The 27,712-nt window shown below is 34.6% G+C and overlaps 1 non-coding gene across 1 annotated transcript; it reads left to right on the plus strand.

Annotated features, from left to right (window-relative positions):
- Positions 1-20,607: 20,607 nt before the first annotated feature.
- LOC116809855 (U6 spliceosomal RNA) lies at positions 20,608-20,718 on the plus strand. Its single transcript, XR_004370027.1, has one exon. It is a non-coding gene; the product is annotated as a U6 spliceosomal RNA (small nuclear RNA).
- The last annotated feature ends 6,994 nt before the right edge of the window (positions 20,719-27,712 follow it).

The raw sequence follows: 27,712 nt of genomic DNA on the forward strand, positions 1-27,712 counted from the left end.
TTCTCATGAATTTGTAGGTGTTTATGTGAGGCCTCGTACTACAATACATATGTTATTTTCTTCTTTCTTAATATTTGTTTTCTTTCATTTTGTGACACTTTTGTGGATAAAATATGTAGTTATAACAATTGTTGTCTCTTAAATATTTGATTCTTAAAATTGTAACTTTCTTAATATTTTGGAAATTAAAATTATTTTGTGCCCAGTGCAGCCAACATCTGAGCATGTTGGAAGTCATTAAAGTTGAATGCCACTGAGTTTCTCTAAGGAGGTTGGTGGCGCAGAGATGTTTACTAAGGTGATACAAGAAGGACCACTGTGATAATAAAGGAGAGATTTGTTTTTAGTATGGACCACAATTAAGTTTACATCTGCCATAGTTGGGTAGGATATAATTATTCCAACAACGAAATATCAGAAGAGAATCATGATTGCGACAGAGAAGCTACACAGGATCATCTGCTTAGATTAGAGGGGACTGAACGATCCAATGCTTCATTCAAACAAACAAACAAACAAACAAACAGGCAGCTCTCATTTTGTAAAGCATATTGGATGTAAGGAAAGCCTTAATGCAATCCATTGATAAAGTCTGTATGTGAGATGGGCTTTAGCAAATACAATGACTACAGACTTCTGCACATAGAAATGAGTCATAAAATAAGAAAACAACTACCCTTAGAGTAAATGATGTGTTATACGAACAGCAGTGTGTCTAAAAGGGGGATTATGTAGAATCTGGAAGAAGAATCTTGGGGTGAATTATAACACTTGCTAGAGGCTCCCATTAGTTCCTTATTATGAAGGAACTAGAAACGTATGTGTGTGTGCCTGTGTACACACACACACATATATAAATACATATATTACAGGTCAATGTATGTCCATGGTGGTTGATTATTTTATGATCAGTAATATACAATTCTTATTTAGAGTATCACTTCATTCTCAACAAATTCTTTTGCTGTCTTTCTAAATTCTAATTTAAAGCTACCTCCTCTACACATTGTCAGTCTTGAGTAATCTATGTTACTATCAGTATGCAGATATTTTTCTAAATGAGCTATCTATTATAGCAGCAGAAAAGATGTATTTCTGATACAAGTCATGAGTGCCAGTCTAACTGCTAGTCCTGAAGCCCTCATCCTTGCCAAGACTCTGAAATTGGGGTCATTTATCCATACATGACAGCTCACCTAGTACTAACTTCATCTGAGAGAAATTCATCTCTCCTGTGGGGTTTATTGAAGTTATACCCCAAGAAGTCAAGGAACATGGATTCTACATTGATCTGAGAGTGATTTTTGTTGTTCTCAGGTAAGTTCTGATATATTTTACCAAAGCAGTGCAAAAATATAATGAAACTGATGTTTCATCTGCTAATTGGCTCTTGAAATGCAGCCAACAGGTACTAGCATAAATTCGGAAAGTCGTAGGATGATTACAATTTCTAATCAATAAAGTTTTATTTTGTGAGTGTCTGATGCTTTAGCACATAAAAGAACACACAACCAGTAGTCCCTTTTCTGCTGAAACCCTAGCTGATAGTGTGGAATTTTGCAAGCATCGACAAAACAATTTCATCGACATTGTAAAATCGTTCAGGTAATAAATAATATTCAGAAATGGCTTTGTAAGGGGTGTGGAGTAAGGATATAATAACGGCTACATGATTTGCTGATTGCTTTTTATCTGGGTACCTCAAGCTGTCCAATGCCGTGTGTCATTTTGGAATACAAATGCCACCATTCTGAAAAAACCACACATGGTTCAGAAACTTGCATCAGCTCATGAAAGTTCTTCAGCATCTTCTATTAACACTGGCTAGAGATGACATTTTCTGATTATTCTCTGAAAACAACTTGTCAAAAAGACATTCCAGGGGCTTATCTTTATCTACCTTTACTTCATCAAGTTTAAGTCTGGTTACTCTACGGTGGTCTCTTCTGCTCTATCCATGCTTATCATTCTGGCTTGTATGTTAGCGGGGTTCTATCTCCAGGCCTTTTCTTGCATGTGCCTTTCCAATTTCAAAACGTACATTTTTCAGGAAGCTTTTCTAATTGGTCTCATCTGATCATTTCTGTGGCCAAATTTAGTCAGATACATAATCCTCTGTTCACTTGTATTCTTGGATATGTCACTTTATAATGATTCTTTAATTCTTTATTATTGATGTGGGTAACACATTTTAACTTATTTTAATATCCTTGGTACTTATGTTGGTACTTGAATAATACTAATATGTAGAGAAAACTCTAGTGGTTCGACTAAAATAAGATGCAGTAAAAGAAAAAAGTAAAATAACATAAATGCACACCTAGAACTCCATTGTGAAGTTTAACATACAGACTTACGTGTGATTCTGAGGACTCATGGCTGCAAAATTTGTCATTTCAAGTTTGAGACTCTTGTATTGATCTTAAGTAAGATCACATTGATGGTGGACAAAAAATAACTTTTTTATTTTCCTCAAACAAGAACATCTCAGCTGTCTACCTTCTGGAAGACAGATAAAATATTATAAAACTGAATAGAATCCTGTACATTGAGAACAATGAAAGATATGAGATGTTAATTTCAAAGGCTTAAGCTTTCATTCCTTCAACAGGAATGAAAACAGACACTTCCCTACTTGGTAATCATGTGCTTATGAGTAGACATTATTTTATATCCTCCTTCTAGCATAAGGTTCTTTGAGATTGCAGCTGACCATCAGTAAGAGCTTAAAGGAAACAGAAATTCCATAGAGGAACACTTAGGAGAAAAATGGTTTTTTTTTTTAACCAAAGAATGAAGAAAGGGTAAAGCAGAATATCCAGTATGAATAAGTCATTTTCTACCTGCTGTACTTGAAGTTGTCCAAGAAAATATAACATTTGCTGGCAACTTCAAACATTGCTCTATAATATTTTGACTATAAAAATTTATATTAACAGCAGCTTATAATTATTGAGCACTTATATTTGCCATGTGTGGCACTTTTTCTTTTTATGGACATCCTTTCTTTTTATCCACACAATAGTTCTTTCAAGTGAAATTTCTGTTATTCCCATTGTAAAGATTATTCAATAAATTGCCAAAATCACAAAGTTAAGAAACAGTAGAACTTTAAATCATTGCATAATATTGTCGTATAAATTTATTAACATTTCAAGATACCACATTCATCTGTGAATCACAAGGGGTTTTAGGAAATTTTGAAGGACTGGATTTACAGAATAAATTCAAATTCCTTTTTAATTAATTTCTATGCCACCCTAATGAATAGGTAGATTTCACCTAGAAATGGTATAAAGAGAATTTTTCTAAACAGAATATTTGATATCTATTTTTCTGAACTTTACTGATTCTATGAATAGCCTAAGTGAGTTATATTCTTATAAATGTTTTATCCATAAATAAATGAGTGTATAAATAAATATGTGTGTGTGCAGGTGAGTTTGTGTGTTTGGTTCAGAATTGCATTTAGCTTTGTAGTGGCTAAACAAGTTATTGTCCCCTTCCTACATTTTTAAAGCTAGAACAAAATAAAAAAGTAAATGTAATGGCTTAACAAATGATTCTTGCTGCAATTAAAAATTAAACTATATTCATTAATGAACAACATAGCCTAAAACGAATTGGATTACTGCATATCATTATGTATTACTGCTTTTTTTCTGAGACTATGCCTAGATTAAAACAAGTTATTAGAACCCTTTGGAGTGAATTGCTTAAAAAGTACATAGTGATTCAGCAGGATTGCCATCATCAGTGGGGGCTGTGCAGTTAAATCCCCGGTAACTACTATTTTTTTTTTCTGAGACGGAGTCTTGCTCTGTCGCCCAGGCTGGAGTGCAGTGGCGCGATCTCGGCTCACTGCAAGCTCCGCCTCCTGGGTTCACGCCATTCTCCTGCCTCAGCCTCCCGAGTAGCTGGGACTACAGGCGCCCACCACCACACCCGACCAATTTTTTGTATTTTTAGTAGAGACGGGGTTTCACTGTGTTAACCAGGATGGTCTCGATCTCCTGACCTTGTGATCTGCCCGCCTCGGCCTCCCAAAGTGCTGGGATTACAAGCGTGAGCCCCCGGTGACTACTTTGAAATAAATGTTTTGTCTTGGAAGGAATTTTGGACACAAAATTGTATATATGGGTTCTGGAAAGCCTACCTCGGTTTTCAAACCATCCTGCTTTCAACTCATTGGCTTATATGACCTTGGCTAAGTTAGTACTTGCCTCTGAGGCCCAGTTTCCTCAGTTAAATGGAGAAAATGACAGCACATGCCTCATAAAGGTGGTGTGAAATTTCATATTTTAAACTATTAGAGTATGTAGAAAAGTGCCTACCATAAGCCAGTATCAGTAAGTGCTAGCTATCCTCCTTATATAATAATTGTTGTTTTCAATAGTATTACTATATCCTGAGGAAGGTATAACAGAAAAATATAATAGATATATTTGTAAGAGAAAATTCTTAGTGGCCTTTGATATAAGCCTTTGTATTAACGATAATTGATCAGTTAATGATGTTAATGATTGTGGTTTCAGTTATCCATTATTTATTTACCACAATAACAGGAATACATGCATATACTATGTGCTAAGTACTGTGCAAAGCATTACATCAGCGATCTAATAACTCTAAAAGGAAATTATTATGTTTTTAAGAAAATTTCTCATGAAGAAGCAGAAACTCCAACTTAGAAAACTTTGGAAAATTTCCTAAAATCATAACTGCCAGGGAATGTAGAAAGCTGTACTTGAATTGAGGATTTTTGATTCCAAAGCCAAGCTTGTAACCAGATGACAACTAGGAAGTTGTCATCTCTCCCTTTCAGAGGACACAGTTTCATAACAAATTTAATTGTTTCCCTTTTCTCCCTTAAGAATATGGATAAACCCAGATTGATTTTTCCAATAAATTTAATTATTCAATATTTGCAGTAAGAGAGAATGTGGTAGCATTTCTATGAAATGCATGTTTATATTTTCCCCAATACTCTCTAGATTTTGAGTTTTCCCAAAAATATAATGCACAAGCATTTATTGCAGAGGCCAACATAGCAGAAATGGATGATATCATATTTCCTTTGTTGTATCAAATTTTCTTTTTATACATTTACATCTGGCAACTTAATGGGACCAGACACATGAAAGTGTTTAAATTTTGTGTCTCCAGAAGTTTCAGAAATTTTTGTTTTCTTTTTCTATCTTGAAATTGAGTTCACCAGCTTCCCTGATTAATACTCATTTCTTGAAGTGATTGTTTTGCTTAATTGTAAATAATCTCTTTGCTTTGTTGTTTTCCTCTGTTCATTTTTAATGGTTTTGCTCAGTCTACTTATTAGAGGTAAATCAGAAGAAAATTCAGTTGCATCTGCTGTCACCAAAAAGACTAGAATCATTTTTTTCCCTTCCTTCCTTCCTTCCTTCCTTCCTTCCTTCCTTCCTTCCTTCCTTCCTTCCTTCTTTCCTTCCTTTTTTTTTTTGATGGAGTCTCACTCTTTGGCCAGGCTGGAGTGCAGTGGCGGGAACTCGGCTCGCTGCAATCTCTGCCTCCCAGGTTCAAGCAATTCTCCTGCCTCAGCCTCCCGAGTAGCTGGGGATTACAGGTGTGTGCCACCACACCCAGCTAATTTTTGCATTTTTAGTAGAGACGGGGTTTCACCATGTTGGCCAGGATGGTCTCGATCTCCTGACCTTGTGATCCGCCTGCCTTGGCCTCCCAAAGTGCTGAGATTACAGTTGTGAGCTGCAGCACCTGGCCAGAATAATTTTTTTCTAATATCATTTTAATATAAAGATAAATTAGGAAATAAGAATATCGCAGATTTCCTTGGTTCCAACATTTCCTTTCCCAAGACAATTAACTGGAGTTACTGTGACTCAGCATTGGCAGATGTGATGTGGACAATCCTGAGAAGAAAAGCAAACATGTCCTGATTCTGCTGTATGGGTTATTTTAATTTTGTGTGCCGGGGGAGGGGAGTTCTTTCAATTTTGTGAGTGTTTTTTTTTTTTTTCTCTCACTACTCAGTTAACAAAGCAGCAAGCTAGTGGACTTTTGTTGGCACCAAACAAAAACAAAACTGACAAAAAAAACCCTAATCATTTTAGAGTTTTGGCCTCTTCTGTTTATCTGAAATTCTTTACTTCAAAAACAATAAATCCTTCAATAACCTGACTGCAGAAAATACTTAATAGAAATTTTGATTTTCATCTTCTGATCTAATTCATTTCACAGTAAGGTATGGGCTTAATATAGGAACTTTTTGTTTTGTTTATGACATTTTCACACCTACAGATATTTGCAGGCACATGGAGGGATTGCAAGCAGCTGATTGTTTCCGAAATTAGCTCACTACAGACACAGAGCAATGCCTGAAAATAACTTGTTTCAGAAGTGATATTCCAAAGGACAAGACTACTTTATAAATAAAAGCTCTGTAATGTTTTAATGTATTCTTATATATTAATTTGTTTGTAAAGTTCAGCTGATTACTCAATTAGGGTTTAAATGTAAAAATCTTTAATTTTAAGAAATCCATATCGGTCTTGATTTAAGATGAGCCATAACAAATTAAGAGGCTTGGAGAAGAGTTTCTAATTTGAAACATATATACACATGTACATTTAATAAAAAGTAAGTATTTTTCTCTGAAGAACAATAAAATTAGCACATATTTGTGTTGCATTTCATCAGTGTGAAATTTCATGCAAGGTTCTGAGTTCTCAACAAGAACAGGGCACAATTCCTGTGCGTGAAAATTTTATAGTCCTGTGAGATTTTTTCTAATTTACTTTATAAAAATAATGTCTAGAGGGCTAGAGAGACTTACATTCTTAGATATAGTCACAAAATATATTTCTCTTAAATAAAATTTATTCTACACAGATCTTGTATTTCTGTCCTGTTTTTAATCCCAAATTTCTATTACCATTTAATTTGGAATGTATAATTTTTTTAGCACAATCATTTGTATTGCCTTAAGGGGAAAGATGTGAAATAGCTCCATGCCTGTCTAGCAAAAATTACATGCAAATTATACAAAATAAGCCTCTATTCTTGCCTATCATGTTCTATTCACAGAATAAATGATTAAATATTGCAGTTATGTGCTTTAAATGAGTGTTCTTGTAATATGTATGTTCGTTGTAATGTAATCTGTTGTACATAAATCATTTGATTAAAATCACAAGAATTTTACAAATAGAAAGTGCATTCATTTTACTTAATGTGATCAATTTTTACTTCTACCACCAGTTGACATTCTTGAAAATAATTCTTTAAAATGTATTCCTGAGTTTTTCAAGTAGGTTATCTCTTGCTTCTTTAAAGTTCAGAGGATCTCCTTCCCTAAATCAGATAGACTGTTTAAATTTGGCACCGTATTTAGTAATTATTTACCCGCTGAGAGCAGAGATCTTTGAGAAACTTGACCTGGCCATCTGAGTCTTAACTAACAGTGCCTCATTGTGAATAGCTACTTTTATATAAAATGCTTGTTAACATGGTTTTAATCATGCAGCAATTAAAAGTATAATTTAGAATAAAATATGAAGGTAGTCCCTTATTTTTCTATCCTATCCATATGGCAATTGGAAGTTGAATTTATGCCTTCAACAGATTTTTTTTATCTCACCTTTATTTTTGGTTTGTTAGTTTCCTGAAAGTATGGAAAGAAATCTGTAAATGGTCACTGTGACAGAGTTTTCTTGAAGAATTCAATAAACCTTACAGTGATACCAGAAATATTGGTACTTTGCTCATGTATTATCATTTATGATGATCTCAACCGATTCTAGGTATACTCTGATGTGCAATCATGATGTGGTTTTCTTGTTTTCTACATTTGATGTGCTCTTGTGGTGCAGCCAGGGGAAATAAAAGCAAATATGTAAGTAAGTAACCCATGAAACTAAATTCAATCCATCTGATAAGTTCAGTTTCTTTTAGATATTTATCCCTATTAAATTATGCAGTCTTCTAGATTTTCTGCTACCCTGCTTCTCTCCAAGGTGATGCTTTTGTCAGGGGGAGCTATGTCATTTCTTGGCAGCACGGAAGAGAGTGCACATCTTAATGCTTATATCCGCAAGACTTTACTGGGATTTGTCTCCTCTGATCTCTGGCTCCCTACTCTCCCTAGGGGCTGAGTGTCTTGCTAGCATCCTCTGACTGTAGCAGGGAGTGCCTGCCTGTTCAATTATTTCTCAGGTTGGTCACGAATCCCTCTTGCTGATGTGGCTCTACCGCATTCTCGCCTGAGGTCCAGCTGTAACTTCTACCTGATCTCTAAACTAGGTTTACACTGTAGGCTTCAGATAAATGGTCACTTTTCTCTCATTGCAGTGATCTTCCCTCCTACCTCTCTCTCCCTGACAAGGCCTACTGGTACTTTTTATGCCAAATGGGAATCTGATCAGATCTACTACAGGGGAGGTCAGGACTTCATCTCCCTAACCCTGTGGCTACCCCAAATTGCTTCAGGAACACTGCAAAACTGACTTTTCCTATAGTTCTAAGTAGAAAACAGGGCAAAATCTGTCTACCAATGGTTTTCTTCCTAACCTGTCTAACATGGTCCTCTTTCCATGACTTCATTGCCAAGAAGAGAGATAAGGAACTAGGTACTTTCTTATCTATTTTCCACCAACTTTCTCTTCATTCTGCATTCACTAATGAAAAGAGAATACAGCTGTCCATTCCCTCTTTCTGTTTGTTCAGAAAAATTGATTCTATCATGCTTCCTAAGGTGGCGTCTACCCTTTGCTTGATTCAATAGTGGCAATGAGGCATAGGGATTTCAAAAATATTTTACCTGTTATACCTGAGTTAAACTCTGGATACAAATGTTTGTCTGCTCTGCTTGTTACTCATTTAAGAGAACATCTTCCTTTCCTGGATTCTAATAATAAAATAGAAATAATATTTTAGGTTTTCCTAAGCTTTCTCTAGAAAATGTGGAAACTACAGGAAAAACACTGCTTTTTTTTGTTTGTTTTTGTTTTTTATCTCAGTGACCCACATCATGTGACTATTACACTCTTAATTTAGCTTTTCTTTTAGGCTGTTCCATGATTATCTTCATGGGATTGACATTCAGCGTAGGCTCAAACCTGATTAAACCATTTTAGTTTCGTAGTCTGCATATGTCCCTCCCTTCCCTCTGTGTCTAACAGGAGCAATGGGCCACTAGCTGAACTGTAGCCACAGGCAGTTATGAAGGACACTAGGACACTGGTATGCAACTCTCAGCCCTTAGAAGTTCATTTGGCCTTAGCTGAACAAAATTTGAATCCCTAGAAGTGAAGTTCCAGCAGCAAAGCAGGGTCTTGATCAGCTGGTACCTTCCTGCCTCAATCCATCCACTCTTCTCTCCTCTCAGAGGCTGCTCTTCTTACCTGTACTCTTTCCTGTCTTCCTAAGAGACTCTGGGAATGCTCGGCAATTTGCCTCATATTTTGTAGGAAACATTTTCGGAATTGTAGTCTCTGTGGAGAGGTTGACAGACAGATTATTCCTCAAGTTCTTCAAACAGGTGGCAAAGCTGAGATTACTATCCCTGCCTCCCTCTGTCAAAATGAGACTTGATAAAACAAATTTTGGGTTCTCTTTGGGTAATTTGATAAAGCAGAACTCTGAGCTGAGAGGAAACTGGTTCCCTGTGGTCTGGTAGTCCCCCACTTGGCAAAGGAAAGGTCAACAACTTGTTGAAATGAAAAGGTCTCCACTAATTCTCCCCACTTAACTCCTAGAAAATGATGAATTGAGCACCATAGCTAAGTTGCTGGAATAGAGGAAGAGTCAGTACAGAGGTTGTGCAAACAAAGGACATCCAATGACATGACTGTTCCAACATGTGGGGAGGGAAGGCTTACCTACTGACACATCAGGGCTGAAGAAGGCTGAATGTGTGGGTGCCTTCTGGGAACAGAACAAACCTCTAATCTTTCATCAGCCACTGAAAGACCTAGGCAACTTTCACTGAGAATAGGTGGCTGTGGCCAGCCGCTTTAGGGAAAGGCACCAGGAGTTTGACGTGTATAGTCAATACTACAATGACTACTTGAAGTCAGTGGCAGCAGTGGATGAATATATGAGAGGTAAGCCCTTGGTCGCTCTTGAACATTGTTAGCACTCTCTTCTCAGTTAAGAGGCAGGACATTTTGAGGAATGGGTTCTGGTGGAGACTGACATGTGGTAACTGGCACATAATGGGAAACCTAGAAACTGCATCTTATATAAAACAAGATCTCTACATTAGTTTCCCAGGGATGCTTTAACAAAAAAATGCAAACTGAGTGGCTTAAAATAACGGAAATGCATTCTCTCAGGGTTCTGGGAACTACATATAAGATGTCATCAGGGCTATGCTTCCTCGGAAGGCATTGGGGAAGCATTCTTCTTTGCCTCTTCTTAGCTTGGTTGATACTGATAATTGTCAGCATTTCTTGGCTTCTAAATGCATTACTCCTGTCTTTGTCTCTGTTGCCACATGGCCTTCTTCCCTGTGTGTCTATGTGTCTTCATGTGGCCTTTTTCTTTTTTTCTCTCAATTTAGAAAAATGTATTTTTTAAATTGACAAAAATTGTGTATACTTGCCATGTATAACATACTTTGAAATATGTTCACATTGTGGAATGGTTAAATTGAGCTAATTAACATTTTTTTGTGGGGAGATTTAAAATCTGCCTCTGTTAGCAATTTACAAGTATACAATACGTTGTTATTCACTAAAGTCACCATGTGGCATAGTAGATCTCTTGAAGTTACTCCTCCTGTTTAACTGAAATTTTGTATCCTTTGACCAACATCTACCTAACCTCTCTTCCCTGCTCCCCAGCCCCAGTAGCCAACATTCTATTCTATAGTTCTACGAGTTTACCTTTTTCAGATTCCATATATAAATGAAACTATGCAGTATTTCTCTTTCTGTGCCTCGCTTATTAAACTAAACATAATGTCCTCCAGGTTCATCTGTATTGTCACAAATGACAGGATTTTTTTCTTATGGCTGAACAGAATTTAATTGTGTGTATAGACCACATTTTCTTTATTCATGTCTCCATTAATTAACACTTTTCATTGATTCCATATCTTGACTATTGTGAGTAATGCTGCAATGAACATGGGCATGTAGATATCTTGCCAACACACTGATTTCATTTCCTCTGGATATATACCTAGCAGTGGGATTACTGGAGCATATGGTACTTTATCTTTAAATTTTTGAGGAATCTCCATAGTGTTTTCCATAATGCATAGCCTTCTTATAGGGACACCAGTCATTAGATTTATGGCCCATACTAATCTAGTATGACCTCATCTTAACCACTTACATCTACAACTACCCTATTTCCAGATAAGAACACATTTTTAGGTTCTGATTGGGCATGGATTTTGGAGGGACACTCTTCAACTCAGTACCATTTTTATTCTCTAACACAGACAATTATAGAGTAACTTAAAAAAAAACTTTCAGCAAGATTTCCCATCCTTTCTCTTCCAAAACTAGGTTTAAGCAAAGGAAATTAGACAACCCGTGTAGTGCCCAGTAGAGTATGGCTTTCTTGCCCTCCTCCAACTGTCAAGCATGCTTCCTCATGAAACTCTTTGCACTTTTCATTCTTGATGGTTTCTTTTGTACTCACACCACTCACTGTCTCAAATTTTTCAGGTCTCTGCTCAAATATCTCTTTCTCCATGAGACTTTCCTTGATCTTTCAAGATAAAATAGCTACCTGCTCCTTACTACCCATTGGTCTCCTTCCTTTTTTCTCCATAGTTCTCATCACCATCTGACATATTGAATTTTCATTTAAAAAGACTTTCTTCTGCCCTACATATCTACCAGAGGTGGAGCCTCACACTGAATCTGAGGCAAATTAGAGGTGTGCTATGCCCTGAAGGTCACAGTGCTGCCTGAGACCAAGTCCCTTTTCTGGTTTCTGTGTTTTGAGATTTTCACGAACATTTTTCTTTCAAAAATGTTCTCTGATGCAAATAAATGTGACTTTAACCAAGTGAGAGAAATTTTTATAAGACATACAAAGAAAAAATAAATCAGTAGGAGCAGAAAATGATCCATTATTTCAGACACTGACTTTGTGATGCTATGAATGATATAAACATAACATCCTTGTTGTTATAGTATTTTCATGCTGTTTTAAACAAATATTTTTTGGCAATGCAAAGTTTAAGAGTCATTTTCCGAGTTATGTTTAATTGGAATCATTTTCTATTACAGTTTCTTTGCTGCCCCATGGAGCTGATTTTACCTATGTTGGAGTCGAGAAAGAGACACTCATATAGTTATTAGGGAGACAGAAAAGCAAATACAGGCCACCGTGTAATGCCGTCTTTAATGTCTTGGAAGGAATGTAGAAAGCCCATTATCGTTTCTTCAAAAGTAATTTTAAAATGCAAATACAGGTGCTAACAGATTCTTGTCTCCATAAGATTGTCAATTTTCTTGCCCCACACTCATTTATTTTTCATAAAAAAATGAAACATGGGGCAGAGACTATTTGTTGACAGTTACTACAATTAACTCAGCCTCGCCTCTGACCTAAATTCTTCCCACTTAGAAGCTGTGAAGTAGAAAATAATGAGGACTGAGTTATTTCTGAAATGTAAAACCTGAAATTGCCAGAATTTATTCAAGTTCCTTGAAGGTAGAGAGTTTGGAGCTGTTTTGGTTGTCGTTGAGCTATTCAATAGCAATTATGATGCTTGGTCTTTTAGTGGATCCTGCTCACGCATTAAACTCAAGCTTGTTCCTATTGGTCCTTAAATTAAATTGCATATGCCAAATTCTTGTTTTAGTTTTTACTTTTAGTTTATTTTCAAGAAATCAATTGCATAATATGCACTTTTTCTTCTTGTTGTTAATATGGAAATACTAAAACTTAGAGTGCTGTGAGTTTCATTTCGATAGTGTTCAAATGTTTAAGTTAATTTCTTGACTTTTTTGGAAATTTTAGTCATTTATTGATGTAAATGATATTACATTAATAAAATAAATATTCAAAATGAGCAGGACAGAGAAATTTGATAGATAGTTCACATAATGCATTGATTTTTATCTTTAACTGTTAATGCCTAGCTCTTATAAAAACAGCTGTGATCTTATAGATAGTAAGAATATTTTAGAACTATAATTTTTGTATCCATACTTAATGTATCTATTTTTCTGATAGTGTCTAAAAAACTTCTATCTAACTTAGGAGGGATGGTCAATATTTAATGTGTATATATATATATAACATATATATAATATTACATATATATGTAATATTCCTCTTTTATTCTAAATAACGCTTCATTGACATTTATCATTTTAGATTAACTTTCTAAGAAACAGGATCTACAAAAAGGTAGATTAAATTTGAATTCAGGTCCCTAAGTCCTCTTTCCCATTTCCTGGACTTGGGAATCATGTGCTTCACCTCCTTGTCAAACTGTCACACCCCTTCCCCTTCCAATGCATGTATTTCAGGGCCACAGGTTGCTGCGCTTTCTGCTTTGTCATTTTCATTTATCTTCCCCCATCCAACCCCATTTTCTGAGAAATAATTTGAATCTTAATGTCAATAGAGTGTATACAGCATTTGCCAAACTCTGTTACGGCAGGGGCGGGGGTCTGATAGATGTTAAATAAGTCGTGTTCTATGAATATAGTATTCCATACCCCAAAATGCTTGGGGAGTATTCATTCTAAATTCTGTCCTTGGAATTTCAAAGTGCAAGTTAATATGTAAAAGGTTCTGAAAGTGAAACAAAAAACCTGTTTCATTTTGTTGTATAATTAACAAACTAGCTTGTTTGCTAAAGGGAAGACCAATCTGGCTGCATCTATTCTTATCCCTGAAACAGCTATATCTTTTTACAACAGCTTAAGATGGGCTAACATTTATTAAGAAGGAAAGATAAATTGTGTCTTTACAATCCTACCATACAGACAGTTCTTGTAAATTTGCTCTAAGTAAAACTCTTATTGACTCATGCTTAGGTTAGATTTTTTTTCCCTGGTGTTGGGTTTGCACATTTGGTACAGGCAAGTTATGTCATCAGAGATATGATTGGGGCCAGATTGTGGAAAACTTATAAGGAGTTTAAGATTTATCCTATCTATTGGTAGCCATCAAAGGCTTTTAAAGGAGAAAGTATATAAAAAGATCTGTGAGACAAAGTTAATTGGGGTAGCAGGGTAGAGGTGGAGTGGGAAGTAAAACGTGACTCAGCCAGCCAATTTTGAGATTGTTATAGTCATCCTTGTGAGAATGTTGAGGTCTTGAACTAAGATCACAGCTGTGAAAAAGGATTTAAAAAACACATTTGAGGAAAATTAAACAAGAGAAAATAGAGAAAAGCAGTGTGTTATGATGACTCAGTTTTCTAGCTTGGGTTGGCGATGGTGATGTAATTCACTGAAAAATTATGAAGGAAACTAAATGGTTGAGATGATGGAGGGGTAGGGTAATGAGTATGATTTTGGTCATAGATAAGTAATAAATAAGAACAAGCCATTCTAAATAAAAATATACTTGTTAAGGTTGCCTAAAGGTGGAAGGGACAGTGAGGTATTCTCTGTAGGCATCTTGCAGTGCCCACGTATTGCCAGCATGCTCCTTACCTCTGTCTGTTTTCTTGTTGACTGACTAGTGACCACTCTGACATTTTCTATGCCTTTGCCTCACAGGGTTCTACTTACCTGTCAAAAATTGTCTTCCAGTCACTGAGTGAAAGGCCAGGGATAAATTATTTAAGGAAAAATACTTACAAAAATGCAACCATGACTGTAGCCCAAAGATAAAAACAATTATGCTATTGGAGCAGTCAAAAGTTATACCACGTCTTTGCAAAAGGTTTTAATTTTTAAGGTTAAAATTATCAAAGAGCAAATGTGAAATTATTTTTAAACCATATGATTGTTAATAAAACATTTAAGTGTTGATTTATGTGAGTACCACCCTGAGATAAATATAAGGATTTAACACAGATGAAATCAGTATAGCCAGAATAAGAGGCTGTTTGGTATAGCGTGAAGACATAAACAAATGACTCCCCAAAATATGTTATATTTATAATAATATACAAATATATATTTATAAGTATATATTTATATTTAATTATAAATATTTAAATATATGCATATGAAATACAAGCATATATTAATATTATTCATATTTAAATATATTTATAAATATTACTATATATATATATATATATATAAACCACTGGTTGTGTCTTTAGGTGGTGAAAACATGATTTGGTAGGTGGCAGGGGTAAAATTTTGACTACTAAGACATAAACAAAATGGGTTTTATTATTGGTTGTATTGTGGACTGTGACTTTAAAAAGCTCAATTAATTTGAAGTCCATTATTTTCATCTTAAAAAATGGCATAACAAGAGCTACCTTGCTTTTATTATAAGGTTATTATAAATAGCAACTGAAGTATATGTAAAAGTATTTTATACACTATAAAGAGATAAACTTATGTGGAGCATTACCATTATTGAACTGAAGCACAGAAGTTGACCATTAGAAGAGAAATATGGCATTTTAAAGAGGTAACACCACTATTATCTATTATTTTAAATTAACAGACTGGCTAATAAGGTCAATGAATGATTTATATGGGGAAGTGGGTTAAAAATATATAGATAGGGGTCTAACATGAAAACATGTGGCTTCTTGGAGGAATGAAAGCATTTTTCGAGTGACAACAAGTTGCATGGTATGGAATGAGGGTCACCAAATCAGGCCTTTTCTACAATTTTGCATAGTCTTGTTGAAACTAATATGCATTAATATGTGATATTTTGAATTCTGAACAATAACTGGTGTAGTGTATTTACTGGTAAGTAGGGATGCAGAGACTAGGACTGTACATTTAGATAGTGGCATAGGAAAACTGAGGGCTCATTTCCAAGTAATTCATAGAACATCCCTTCTTGATCACCCCCCGCCCTCACCATCCTCAAGACACACACATGTGTGCACACACGCTGTTTCCATATATCATGCCATTTACTCTCTCCTGGAACATTCTTGCTTTTTCTAACCTTCACTTAGATAATATATAATGATGCTTCAGGATTCATTTCAGGTATTATCTCCCCCTTCCCAGATCCCAAATGGGTTAACTAACCCTCCTTTTTGTTTCTCATGCACCCTGTGTATAAATTTATCATGGTGTTGATTCCCTTACATAGTTTCAGATAATATATATAACACATGAACAAACAGGGTATTTACATTTGCTTTCCCCTGAGAGCTGTAAGCTCTCCGAATTTAGAATTATGTTGAATTCATCTTTGTTTTCATTGGATCTAGCACAGTATTAGATATATAAAAGATAAATGCCTAATACAAATGTTCAGAGTCAACTGAATATGAGATATTAGAGATTGAACGATACAAACAGAACTACTTGTTGAACTTTTGAAGGATGCTGTGGTGGGGTAGCAGTAGTGGTAGCAGGAGTAAAGAAGACACTATTGTGTAGGAGAAAGTTTAGGGGCACACGTTATCCTCAAATTATAAGCTATTTGGTTCTTTTCATTTATTTTAAGATTTATAAATCCATTCATTTACTTACTCAACAAAAGCATTCAACAATTGGTATATTCCAGATACTGTGTGTGTGCGTGCGCGTGTGTGTGTGTGTGTGTGTGTGTGTATGGAGCGGGGTGGTGCAGAGAGAGGTGAATCAGATGTAAGATTGGTTTTCAAGACCGTTGAAGGCTAATAGAGGGGAAAGAGGGGAATAGAAGTTGCACGACATGACACAAAAGGAAAAATGATCAGAAGGACATAGCAGAATTATATCCAGTGCAGACTCTCAGCTCAAACTGCCTATATTCTAATTGTTCCTCTATCACTTACTAACATGCAGCCTTAAGAAAGTTAACTTAACCTTCATGTGCCCGAGTTTACTCATTTGAAAAATGGAGACAACTGTACTACATACATTATTACATTGTTGTGAACATGATGTGAGTTAGTCTCCATTAACTTGCTTCTAGTCATTGCTTTTTGGGGATTTCTAAATAATTTTCATGCAGCAGTGCAGTAGAAAGACTATTGTGCCAAAGAGGAACATATTTTGAGGCCTTTGATATGTATTACTAAATTGTCTTTAAAAATTATTGTACCAATTTATTTTAGCAAAACTGTTAGTGAATTTATTTGTTTCCTTGCATCCTTGCCAATATTCGTCTTTTGCTAATTTAGAGGCAACATAGCATTTTATAGTTTAAAAATTTGTATAGAGGTAGTTGGTGTGATTGAACACTCTTTCTTACAACCTGATTCTATGGGTACTCCTCTTTCGTGAATCATTTGTGGTTTTATTTTCTCCTTTGGCAAACTGTGGGCTGAACAAAAAGAGATGATTTTAATGGCCTATATTGCATTCTATAATGTGTGTTGAATATTTTCTTCTTTCAAAATAATTTCTTCCCATGGTTTTCAATATCATACTGTTCTGTACTTTCTCTAGCTTCTCTTGGCTGCTCCCCCTGAACTTCCTTTGCTGGCTCATCTTGTGACTGGTTTTTAAATATTGATGTTCTATATTCTCCTCACAGATGAGCAAACATGTTTATATACTGTGTATATGCCAATGACTCTCATGTTTATATTTGCAGTCCAGACTTCTCTAACTCCAGATTTGTTTATGCCTAATCTTGGGAGTTCCAAAGGCAACAATCTCAACATGTCCTAAAATAAATTCTTGATCCCTCCCACACCCCAACCCTTATTCTTCTATAATGTTTAAGATCTTGAATGAATAGTATTGCCACTATTCATGTTATATAAAACTGAAAATTTAGGGTCATTTTGATATCTCCATTTTTTCTTCTTTGTATCAAATCTGTCTCATTTTCTTCTTCTCTTGTATCTACCAAGCTCCAGAAACTACTCTAGTATGAACTACTTTTGTATGCAGTTGATTTATGGGATGTCTCCTTGCACCTCACATTGCAACCACAATGATGCTTTTAACATCCACACTGACACGCAAATGTTAGTGCTTAAAACTGTTCATGACATCCTACTGGTGTTACAATCAAGATCACAGTCCAGGCCGGGCACGGTGGCTCACGCTTGTAATCCCAGCACTTTGGGAGGCCGAGGCGGGCGGATCACGAGGTCAGGAGATCGAGACCACGGTGAAACTCTGTCTCTACTAAAAATACAAAAAAATTAGCCGGGCGTGGTGGCGGGCGCAGAGGCTGAGGCAGGAAAAGGCTGAACGGAGGAGGATTGTGAACGAGATTGCCCACTGCACTCACCTGGTGACAACGGGACTCAAAAAGATCACAGTCCAGAACATCAGCTACAAAGCTCTGCATTATCTGCCCTGCCTTCTCACCACTCACCTGTAGCACCACTCTTCCAACTGCTCTGTCTTCTACCATGTGAGCATATCATGCCCCTTACCACCTCAGGGTGTCCGCAAAAGCTGTTTCCTCTGCAGTATTTTTCTTCAGCTAAATAATCCCTATCCTTTACCAGTCAGCTTAGAAGTCATTTACATAAAGAAGCTTTCCTTGGAGTCAGGTCTAGATCTTGCTCGCTGTACTTACTGCAGCCTAAATTTCCCTTTCAGAAATAATTATAATCATAATTAAATATTTAATTGAGTAAATTATTCAAATGGTTGGCTCCTCCCTTAGACTGTAAGCTCAACAGGGACAAGGCTAGTATAAAGAATAAACTAATAAGTATTTACAAAATACATTTTGGGCTGGTTATTTAACTTTAAAAATGTCATCTATTAATATTTAGTTTTAAAATGGAAATTCCTGCTTTGAGTGCCTGACTTGGTTACTATAAAGACTATATATGTGAATGTATGTAAAATTACTTGCTCACTTGACAGTAAGATGTAAATATTTCTCCAGGTTTATTCAAATAGACTATTTCCCCTTGAAGTCTGTGGGATTTGAAACACGTACTTGAATAATGTTTGAAGGTTTAAGTTAGACTTGAAGTAAGCTCTGTGGCTGCCCAACTTGTAAAATACACTGCTTGTTAAATTTGCTCTCTCTTGTATTTTCTGGTAGGCATCTGGCAATGTGTCATTTTTAAAGGTCAACTAAGCTTGTTTGGCTCTGGATTGTACAATAGCCTTCTTCTGCATTAAAAAAATATGTGACAGCCAAAAAGAAAGTGTGGTGCCTTCTATCTTGAGACTAGTTATAACCACCATAATCTAGAGAATTGATACGATAAATAAAGAATGTGTTTCCCCATTTGATATAAAATATTGATATAATTTAGAACTCTGGATCTATGAAGTTATCAGAGACACTGGTCTGATCATAGAATGTCAAAGAAGCTCCTCAAAAGAAACAACAGCCTTTCCTCTTACCTCTTTTGTTCTGCTCCATATGGGGAACAGATGAGCATGGTATTTGGAAGAGGAGGAAGTGGGAGGCCACCATAAGTTTGTTTTGTTGGGTCAGCTGCATCTTACAAAGTGGAGTTAGTCATGACTAAGTGAGCTCAATGATTGATGCATCCACCTACAAATCATGGGACCCTAAGAGATCATTTCCATTTGGGGATGGGATGGTGTTTTATACCAGCATCAGTAATACATGGAATGATAGAGTATAAATCAGGGAGTAAGGATACTCCAATATTATTCGAAGGTGAAAACTATGCTAATGAAATGGAATAACAAATAAATATAGAAGTGCTCAAAAAAAGATTTAATGCACATTTTTAATGTCAATCCAGTTTTTTAACCTAATATAATGTTCACTGAGTATCCAGTACTTCCTAATTGGGCCTGATTATAATTATATATAAACAAAACATAAAATTTTGAGGAAACAATTATTCTTTTAAATTGCATATATTATTTAATATGTATATAGTAAAATATATACATTGTATATTAAAATAATTATTTTTTATATATGTAATGAATAGAGACCTGCCTTTAAATATGTTGGGAGCTCACATTTTATATATGCATGTATCTGCATGTGTTTGTGTATCTGTGCATATTCTCTCATATGTATATTTGTGGATTTTGCAGGAATATAGCAAATCATTTTCAATAACCATTCACGTTAGAATTTAGAAAGCATTTAGAAAGATCCCAAATCACTTGTATACCAAATTCACTATATCTACCTAAAAGTAGTTGAATGCTTGAGGAAATGCTAATGACAACAACAAAATACCTTACTTAGTAGGGAGATAGTCTTAGGTTGATATTAATTTTTTTTGGCTCCTAATAAATTTAAACAAATTTTAAAGATTCCTTCTAACAAGTCTCAAAAACTGAACTAAAAAGCATACCACTTTATAATTGGACTTTTTATGCTTTTGCATAATTTTATAACAGACATGAATATAGTGTTTTGTTTACTTAACAAAATATTAAAAATTACAATACAGTATATGATGCTTAATTTAAAATCTGTAATATAATTCAGTATTAAAGAAAATATAGCTGAAATGAAAAATAAAATGCCCAACAATTGTAGTTTTGAATTGAGTTCTTTATATATGATATATGGATTGTTTATTCACAACAGAAAGGATAAATGTGAGCAGTAAGACATTGACATTTATTAATCTACATTGTGCTCGCTTCGGCAGCACATATACTAAAATTGGAACGATACAGAGAAGATTAGCATGGACATTTATTAATCTACATAAAACGACAATCAAGATAAAATTTCACTGGTTATTTTTAAATATTTATTTTTTATTTGTCAAACTATATGGCCCAATTTCATTGGATAATTGAAAATTCTTAGGTTTGGGCTGAGTAGACCCAATGTAAGTACCTTAAAAAATTTTGCAAATGGATATTGCTTTACTAATATCTCTTACTGATTTTTTCCATATAGTATTTAAACTCTTTGTGTTGAATTTTTTAGGTAATTTTATACTTCTCCTTTACTCTAGTAACATGAGTAATGCTGAGTGGCTGGTTTTATTTTTATAGTTGAACAGTGTCTGAGAGACATTATTATCTATGAAATCATATTTTACTTTTTCAAATTAGTTGGATATTCTAGAATATTACTTATGTGGTAATTTGAAATAGATGACATGTATATCTAATGTATATTACATATTATACACCATGTTGGGTATTCAATGCCCCATTATTTGCTTTTTTACATTATAATTGTTCATTAACTTTTTTATTACATAGTTTATTGACAAAAGCCACAGGAAAACAAAGCTAGAATAATATAATATGCCTTATCTAATTGTAAAAGTCACATATAATTATTAATTTTAAAATTCTAACTAGTTGCCCTGAAACATTCTTTGTCCCATTGTATTTTTCATTATTCATCCTCAGTTACTAAATGCAGAGCCTTTATTTCTTCTTTTTTCTGTTTTCTTATTTCATTTCTCTGCCTTTTCTTTCATTTTTAGGAGCTGGAATTTTATTTTTTCTTCTTCTTTTCTTTTTTTTAATCTTTTTGCAGCATAGTAGTGAATATATTTGACCTTTTTTATGCATAAGCCTCCTAACTTTTTACCGGGTTTTTGTGACGTTCTGTCAGTTTCTTTTTTTCCTTTCTTGCAACAGTGGATACATTGCCCCCAGATACACAGTAATTGCTTACAAAAAACAGGACAATGCTACAAGCCAGAACACAGATCTGAAAAAAATAAAATAAAATGACAAGAGTTAAAAATGCCTTCGCATCGTGTAGAACAGAGTTTATGATAATAGCAGCTTCCATGTTTTGCATTAAAGTCTAACCACAATTAACAAGTCAAAATTAATGGATTATTTAATACTTCTTTATTGAGTATTCATGTCCTGACCCCAAGATAGTTCTGGGAATTTTAAAGAATTGCTAGATTTCTCATTTTGCAGTGTTGTGGTAGGGTGTGTCAGACACGCTGAAAGTTCAGTTAATTACCACATCAGAGTATCCATCTTTCTGATCCAGTGTCCTTAATTTTTATTGCAATTTGAAAATGATAAATTTCAAGGGGCTAGTTTATACGCTATAACAATCTAAGGAGACTTAATGAGAAATATGGTCATTGTAACTGGAGCTCACATAAAAATCAACTTCGGATTATATAAGAAACAATATTTTTATTCTAAATATTTTTGTTTAATAAAATTCAAACAGAAATATATCTTTAGCATACGCTGAGTCAGTGGATTTTGTGATCTGCCTTTGTTTCTTCTTACATTTAGGAAATTTCAATTTGACTTCAACCATCTCTCTATATGGCCATTTATTTAACCATGTAGTTGTTAAATTACATAGTAAAACCCTGACTTTTGCAATTTTATTTTTTGGTTCACATATGTTGTCTTGGTATAGAATTATACAAAGGATAAAGAAGGCGTTTCTTAACATTTTCATGTTAAAAAAATTTCTAAGACACACTGTTTTACATTTTAATATTTTAGAAATAAGAATATATCATGTTTTATGACCTTCATTAAAAGCAAATAACTATAAGGATCTGAAAGAGATATTTGCACTCCCATGTTCATTGCAACATTATTCACAATTGCCAAGGTATTAAAGCAATCCAAAACTCCATCAACAGATGACTGGAGAAAGAAAATGTGGTATGTACATATAATTGAATATTATTTAGCTTTTAAGAAAAAGGAAATCCTGCCATTTGCAGTAAAATGGATGCACCTGGAGGACATCATACTGAGTGAAATGAGCCAGTCACATGGAGACAAATACTGCATGATTTCATTCATATTGGAATATCTAAAATGTTCAGTCTCAAATAATCAGAAAATAAAATGGTGATTGATAGGGGCTGAGTTGTTCCATGGGTATAGAGTTTCCACTATGCCAGATGAATAAGTTCTACAGATCTGCTGCACAACATAATGCTCATAGTTAACAATACAGTATTAGACACATAAAAATTTGTCAAGAGGGTGGATTTCATGTTGTGTTCCAAAATACTCAGACACAACACAACTAACAAAAAATAAAAAGAAAACAAAGAACAAAGAGGCACACGAAAACACTGAAATGTAGTTAATGTGTCTAGTACTTTGTGGGGGTGATTTTACAGGCGTATACATATAAAAACTCATCAAATTGCATACATTAAATATGTGAATTATTTTTGTATACAAATCATACCTCAACAAAGCTGTTAAAAAAAGAGAAAGTAAAAAACAAATGACTACCACCACCAACAAAAATGTCCAAGAACAGTAAATAGAGTTTGTATATATACATGATTGTTATCACCATTGCTTCTTATGTATGAAAAGAATTTTTGTTAAATCATCACCTTTGTTGAGTTATTTGTTTTTGTAATATGATTTGTAGCTTGAGTTTAACATAATTGTGAAATCCTAACTTTGCTGTTTTCAGAGGTAACATTTTGTGAAAGAATGAAAGCAAAAAGTTATTCTATCCTCAGAATATTGGCTGTCACATGCCAATCAACATAATTAAAGGCAATAGAAATTGCCAAATTTCTCATGTATATGTATGTATATATAATAAAAATAGGCAGGGGATGAAGTAATATACATGTTTCATGAAGGACTATTATTCAGGGAAAACATCTTCAAACCTTTTAACTGACTTTCAACATTAAGTAGTCCAATTGTTTTGGTGCATAATATTCTCAGGGTTGGTGTGTGGAGACTAGACAAACCGCAGAATCATAGTAATTTAGGGTTTCAAGAAAATTGAAGACTATCTAACCCAATTTTCCAAATGGTAGAGTCAGGAAAAAGAATTTTTCTCTGATCTCCCAAGAAGAAGTGATCTTTTCTATGTGCTCTCATTTTTCTGCACTGTAGCATTTATGGCAAAATGATTATTATTGCCTATTTACTTCTTTATATCTCTCCTTAAGTAATAAGTGTTTTGAGCACAACACTGTACTATGGGCCCTGTGTTCTTAGAGCATAGCACTATACCCAGAACATAGAGAATCTTATCAAATAAATTATGATCAATACTTCTCTTCCATAGTAAATGGCCACCAATGTATATTTGAAGACATTAGGGCTATGAAACTAAAAAAGAAAAAAAAAACTTCCATTACTTCTATTTTTAGGGATTTTTACTTCTCTTGACATAAGGTTTGTGTGTCTTTGTAAATACCACTAATTCTGTGTGAATAGTTACTAATAATACTACTAATACTATTACTTGAGTAATTCTATTAGCTTGGAATCACAAAGAACAGGTCTATGTTCACATCTAATGATAATCACTCAGTTCTTTAAAAGTAGCCATCGTACCCCTTCTCATGTCCATTTTACAGTCTCTGAATCACTCATGCTATCTCCCTATTTGATTTAAAATGTTATTGCTGTATATTAAGTTATATTTCCGTTCAGCTTAGCAGAAAGTTATCAATGTGCTAGGCATTCTTTTAGAGTACATATGGTATAAAGGTGGATAGACATACATTGTTCTGAGGAAATAGCAGATAAATTTATAATTCTAAAATATAGAATTGTAGGACTTTATCACATGATATTATATTTAAAAATGGTGTCTGAGATTCAGATATGCACAAATTCCTATGGGAGCATAGAGAACAGGCTTTTAGTTCAACCAAAGAGATCAGATGAACAATAATTTTATTATTTTATTTCACCCTCTTAGATGAAATAAAATATTCATATTATTCACACCTGTCAACATCTTTTTGGATCTTTATTCCATCATACAAACTCTGTTCCTCCCAAGCTTTTCTCATTATTCACAGATTTTATAAGCTTTTAAAATGATAACTTCATGTTGAAAATGTTGATGAGTACAAGATTGGGGCTGTAGTTTATGACACAGCTTGACAACATTCTCCTAGTTGGAATCACCCATCACATGACTCAAATAAAGATTCCCTATTGTTGCTGATGAAATGTTTGCATTATAAAGGTTTTCTTACAATACTAATGCATCATACTATGAAAACTACAGTACTAATAAGTAACTTCACATGCTCTAAAGTAGCTACTTGAAAATATTTCTTATGGACTGGTCGATGCTGACGTTCTTGCCATAAGATAAGTTTTAGATGACAGCCCAATTATTTTGTTTCTGAAAGGTAGAACTTTAAAAATAGACTTTCTTCCTATTTTATGCTTCCAGATATGGTACACAGATAAACCCTAGTAGAGACTTATATATATTTTATTTCTTTATAAAATTTTTCTTTAAAGTTTGAATCTGTGAACTGGTACTCTGCTGCAGTGACAGGAGAAAGTTAATGAAAAATGTTTTCTTTTGTTCACCATAAACTTTTCTTTCAATTGAGCTTCCTAAATCTGGTGTTGTGGACCACAGCTGAGTGTCAGTTTGAAATGGAACAGGTGCAAAAACAAGGTAGCTACATCTTCCCATGAAGACAGTTAATTTGAGACACACCCACGTGAATATGCCTCCCTAAATATTATACAGCAGTTTTGCTGTTTTATGACTTCTCCAGAGCATTTAGTATCACTGACTACATTTTCCTCTTTCCCTCTGCTTTTCTTTACACCACCCTGTCCTGATTTTCCTGATTTTCTTATTATTTCCTGTGAAATATGATGTTTAACTAAACAGGCTATGATTCTTCTTTTGCTACCCATTGGAATCACTTGGCAACTTTTCTTCTTTCTTTTTATTAAAAATAATACCAAGAATCTCACTCACAAAGATTGTGACTTAATAGATCTTTGTCTGTGTGTGTTGTGTGGAGTCGGGTGAAGAATTTGGCACTGGTAATTTTAAAAGTTTCCTCTGTAATTCTGATGTGTAGCCAGAGATCAGAACCATTATCTTCAATTATAAGTTGAACTGTATACCATTACCTACAAAAATGTCAAGTTCATATGGCTAGACCAAATATTTTTTCTTTCTGTATATTTACACTTGGCACAAGCTGGAAAGAATAATAATCATACAATTAAGTTTATATACGACTTACTCTGTTCAAGGCACTTCTTACATACTAACTTATTTAATACTCACTAAAACCCTCAGGGATAGACATTAGTAATAAACTCATTTTGCAGATGAGAAAACTGAAGCACAGAGAAGTGAAATACTCAAGGTCACAGGGCAGATATTCGTGGGGTGTCTGTTTACCAACAGGATTGTCAGCTCCCCAAGGGCTGGAAGCTATTGTTTTGTTCACTAATGTCTTTCAGGTACCTGGAACAGTGTCTGGCACATACAGAAGCTTAACAAATATTTTTTGAAAGAAAAGAAAAAGAAAGAAAAAAAGGAAGGGAGGAAGGAAGGGTATTTCATTTTTTATAGAAAGTGTATGTGTGGGGTTCAAATTTGTAGGACTATTTGTGCTTTAAGATTTTCTCTAATATCTTTGATGTACATATATCAAAAGTTGGAAAACACTTTAGATGAGTAGGAAATATTTTGCCTTGATTTTAAGTAACCGAGTAGTGGAAAATAAATTCAATTGTCCCAGAGAAGTCTACAATTCTGTTGACAAAACATTTGAGTCCAATTTTTAAATTTTCAGATTGAGTTAGTAATTATATGGCGAGTAGTTCAAGACTACTCTAGTTAACATGTATATCTTTACTGAATGGTTGCAAGGTTTTGCACTGTGTGTGATTTTACACTTATATAGGAGAATTACAGATAAACTTCAGAACTGTATCAAATCTTTTACTGTAGAATTTCAAGGAAAGGGGCCTTTCTTTTAAATCTTCCCACCCTGTCAACAACCCATACTGCTTAAAGTAAATGCTGAAGAACTCCTGCCAAATGTCACATCCACAAACAGTACAAAATGAAAGCAGTATCTGTTTCTCTTAAGTGTGTGTATGTTACAAAATACAAAAGATGAATATTTCATATTTCAAATTGTGGATTCAAGCTATTACCCTAGGCTGTAAATAAAATTTTATACCTGGGACCACTGGCATAATACATTCGTTTTACTAAAAAAAGAGAAATACATATTAACCTCCAGCCTTTACCCTCTAAAGACAGATAAGGGGCATTTTGCGGTAATGTCTGCATGCTTTCACGGACAGAAACCTAATTTAAGCTGTTTCGGTTTAGGGAAAGATAAAGGCCTTTTTCTCTCCAGAGTAGTGATGCCGCGGCGCAATAGGCCTAAACGCTGCTTTCCAGATTGCTTGTGAGTCATTTCGTTCTTTTATTAGCTTTTCTTACATTACCATCTCATCTTCCTCCTTGCTGTTCTTCCTGTGTTTTGGACAGCGAAACTGGGAGATATGTAGCACTTGGTGAGTGGTAGAGAACGGGAGTGAGTGACTGTCTGGTTCCCATGTGGTTATGTTAGCTCGCCTGCACATCTGATATTTAAGTGTCTCTCAGCACTGCCAGATGGGTATGAATCTGGGCTGTAGGACCTGAAGTCCTAAACTGATCAAGACATGTTGTGAAAATAGTAGCTGCTTTTCATTAAGCTGTCTATTCACTAGGAACATTGCTGCCGTTCCCTGATATCTACTACTCACAGACTTTTAGACTTAATTTAATTCTTGTTCAGGAGAGCTTTGGGGGAGGGTCTGAGATAACTGCTCTGGGACATAGTGGCTGGCACATGGCAAAATATGTACAGCGTTCTCTCGTAAGAGAAAAACTAGTTTTAGTGAGAGCAAAATCTGTACTAGAATTAGATTTAAGATTTGTAATTTAATCAGTTTTTATTTTCAGGGGCACTGCAAGGTATCTACTTTTCTAAAAATGCATTTTATATATAATGTTGATATTT

This window comes from Hylobates moloch, unplaced genomic scaffold (genome assembly GCF_009828535.3).
Source record: "Hylobates moloch isolate HMO894 unplaced genomic scaffold, HMol_V3 SCAFFOLD_1, whole genome shotgun sequence".
In the NCBI taxonomy this organism is placed as follows: domain Eukaryota; kingdom Metazoa; phylum Chordata; class Mammalia; order Primates; family Hylobatidae; genus Hylobates; species Hylobates moloch.